This window comes from Ascidiella aspersa, chromosome 5 (genome assembly GCF_963924565.1).
Source record: "Ascidiella aspersa chromosome 5, kaAscAspe10.2, whole genome shotgun sequence".
NCBI lineage: Eukaryota > Metazoa > Chordata > Ascidiacea > Phlebobranchia > Ascidiidae > Ascidiella > Ascidiella aspersa.
The window spans coordinates 13,904,132-13,907,272 of record NC_139451.1 but is presented as its reverse complement, the minus strand read 5'-3'; the positions used below and the strand labels follow the sequence as shown (position 1 = coordinate 13,907,272).

The following is a 3,141-nucleotide window of genomic DNA, read 5'->3' as shown; positions in this document are numbered from 1 at the left end:
GAGCAAGAGCCTGTATAGGCCGCGCGAGTATTGAGTACATTTCGGCCGCGCGAGCATGAGCCTGTTTAGGCCGCGCGAACATTGAACATATTTCGGCCGCGCGCGCGAGCAAGCGCCTGTATAGGCCGCGCGAGCGTGTGATATGCCTCGCAATAGTTCAACACCTGGCGCAATCGTGCACCTTTTTTTTACGTTAGAATTTCAAACGGAAGACCCCAGGGACAACACTCATCTTTGCTATACTTGTGGGAGCTGACAAGCTTCGACAAGTAAAGAATCGGTGAAAAGGCGATTGGCTCGCTGGGCAGATGTTGCTGCTGCGCGAAGAGCCGAGTGTCAGTTTGTCGGGTTCTGAGCGGTCGCTTCGGCGAAGTTGTCTGGCGTGCGTTGCGCTCGCGCCGGTGTTGGCGACGTGGCGGTCGAAAGGCCTGCCGACGAAGTCTTACTCCGGCGGGTGCGACGGGCGGTGACGGTTTTCTGAGTTCGGGCAGCCGAGCAAAGAACGAAATTTTAACGGAGAGAAGCCTTCGGGTTTCGCATCGACCGAGCGACGGCGCCGCATCAGCGGCGCCTCCTTCGTCGGCCTTTCGGGGCTACGCTAAAGTAGCTACCTGGTTGATCCTGCCAGTAGTCATATGCTTGTCTCAAAGATTAAGCCATGCAAGTCTAAGTACGAGCTCTCGTACAGTGAAACTGCGAATGGCTCATTAAATCAGTTATGGTTCATTTGATCGTACGTTTTACGTGGTTAACTGTGGAAATGCTAGAGCTAATACATGCGTGAAGCGCCGACCTCGCGGGAGGCGTGCTTTTATCAGACCAAAAACCGACCGGGCTTCGGCCCGCAACCTTTGGTGACTCTGGATAACTTTGCGGATCGCACGGTCTCGCACCGGCGACGGATCATTCAAGTGTCTGCCCTATCAACTTTCGTCGGTACGGTACTGGCCTACCGAGGTTCTTACGGGTAACGGAGAATCAGGGTTCGATTCCGGAGAGGGAGCCTGAGAAACGGCTACCACATCCAAGGAAGGCAGCAGGCGCGCAAATTACCCATTCCCGACGCGGGGAGGTAGTGACGAAAAATAACAATACAGGACTCTAAACGAGGCCCTGTAATTGGAATGAGTACACTTTAAAACCTTTAACGAGTATCCATTGGAGGGCAAGTCTGGTGCCAGCAGCCGCGGTAATTCCAGCTCCAAAAGTGTATATTTAAGTTGTTGCGGTTAAAAAGCTCGTAGTTGGATTTTGGGCGCAGGCGGCCGGTCCGTCGCAAGGCGTGTACTGGCCGTCCTGGCCTCACCTCCGGTTCTCCGCCGGTGCCCTTGACTGAGTGTCGGCGGCGGCCGGAACGTTTACTTTGAAAAAATTAGAGTGTTCAAAGCAGGCGATTCGCCTGAATAATGGTGCATGGAATAATGGAATAGGACCTCGGTTCTATTTTGTTGGTTTTCGGAGCGCGAGGTAATGATTAAGAGGGACAGACGGGGGCATTCGTACTGTGCCGTTAGAGGTGAAATTCTTGGATCGGCGCAAGACGAACGACTGCGAAAGCATTTGCCAAGAATGTTTTCTTTAATCAAGAGCGAAAGTCAGAGGTTCGAAGACGATCAGATACCGTCCTAGTTCTGACTATAAACGATGCCAACTAGCGATCGGGGGGCGTTAGTTTTACGACCTCTCCGGCAGCTTGCGGGAAACCAAAGTCTTTGGGTTCCGGGGGAAGTATGGTTGCAAAGCTGAAACTTAAAGGAATTGACGGAAGGGCACCACCAGGAGTGGAGCCTGCGGCTTAATTTGACTCAACACGGGAAATCTCACCCGGCCCGGACACAGTGAGGATTGACAGATTGAGAGCTCTTTCTTGATTCTGTGGGTGGTGGTGCATGGCCGTTCTTAGTTGGTGGAGCGATTTGTCTGGTTAATTCCGATAACGAACGAGACTCTGGCTTGCTAACTAGTTACGCGACCCAATCGGTCGGCGTCTAACTTCTTAGAGGGACTAGTGGCGTTTAGCCACACGAGATTGAGCAATAACAGGTCTGTGATGCCCTTAGATGTTCGGGGCCGCACGCGCGCTACACTGACCGGATCAGCATGTGCTCGCCTTGGCCGACAGGTCTGGGTAACCCGCTGAACCCCGGTCGTGCTAAGGATAGGGAATTGCAATTATTTCCCTTGAACGAGGAATTCCCAGTAAGCGCGAGTCATTAGCTCGCGTTGATTACGTCCCTGCCCTTTGTACACACCGCCCGTCGCTACTACCGATTGAATGGTTTAGTGAGGTCCTCCGATTGGACCTGGCGCGGCCGGCAACGGTCGAGCCGGCGTCCGAGAAGACGATCTAACTTGATCATTTAGAGGAAGTAAAAGTCGTAACAAGGTTTCCGTAGGTGAACCTGCGGAAGGATCATTAACGGTCTCGCAAACGCTTCGGCGAACGCGAAACTCGGACAAGCGAGAGAAAAAGTCTTTGCTACCCGGCGCCCGACCCGCGAGGAGCGGCGCGCCGGCCGGCGATTCGGTCACCCGGTAATGTTTGCGCGTCGAGTGCCGCGGTGCCGCGCGCTCCGGCTTCAAGCGTCGGCCTGGCCGACCGCTCGGCGCGGTCTATTTTGTCACCCTATAGTGCGAGGCACTGTGCGAGCGAAACAATCGTGGATGGCTCTTGGCGGTGGATCACTCGGCTCGTGAGTCGATGAAGGACGCAGCTAGCTGCGTGAATTAGTGTGAATTGCAGGACACATTGAGCATCGACGTTCTGAACGCAAATTGCGGCCTCGGGTCAATCCCGGGGCCGCGCCCGCCTCAGGGTCGCGTTGCAAACGTTCCGCGCGGGGATTTCTCCGCGCGGCTGCTGCGGCGTCGGACGCGCGAGCGCCCGTCCCGCTCAAGACAGCACGGCACGATGCGCGACGATCGCGACCAGAATCCCGCGCGGCGGCGGCGAGTCGACCTCGAAGAGGCCAACGGCTGGCGGCTCAAGGGCGGGAATCGAGGTGCGCGGCGGCGCGCGGCGCCGACGGCGAGCGCGGAACGGGAAGAATAGTCCCGGTCCTTACTTTCGGCCTGAGGTCGGACGAGGCTACCCGCTGAATTTAAGCATATTACTAAGCGGAGGAAAAGAAACTAACGAGG

At 55.8% G+C, this 3,141-nt stretch overlaps 2 non-coding genes and 1 pseudogene across 2 annotated transcripts; all 3 read left to right on the top strand.

Annotated features, from left to right (window-relative positions):
* Positions 1 to 608: 608 nt before the first annotated feature.
* LOC146144640 (small subunit ribosomal RNA) lies at positions 609 to 2,419 on the top strand. The gene has a single exon (XR_014500842.1). It is a non-coding gene; the product is annotated as a small subunit ribosomal RNA (ribosomal RNA).
* Positions 2,420 to 2,666: 247 nt separating this feature from the next.
* LOC146144639 (5.8S ribosomal RNA) lies at positions 2,667 to 2,820 on the top strand. Its single transcript, XR_014499031.1, has one exon. It is a non-coding gene; the product is annotated as a 5.8S ribosomal RNA (ribosomal RNA).
* A 248-nt stretch (positions 2,821 to 3,068) lies between these two features.
* The window catches only part of LOC146144638 (large subunit ribosomal RNA), a 3,679-nt pseudogene continuing 3,606 nt past the window's right edge, over positions 3,069 to 3,141 (top strand).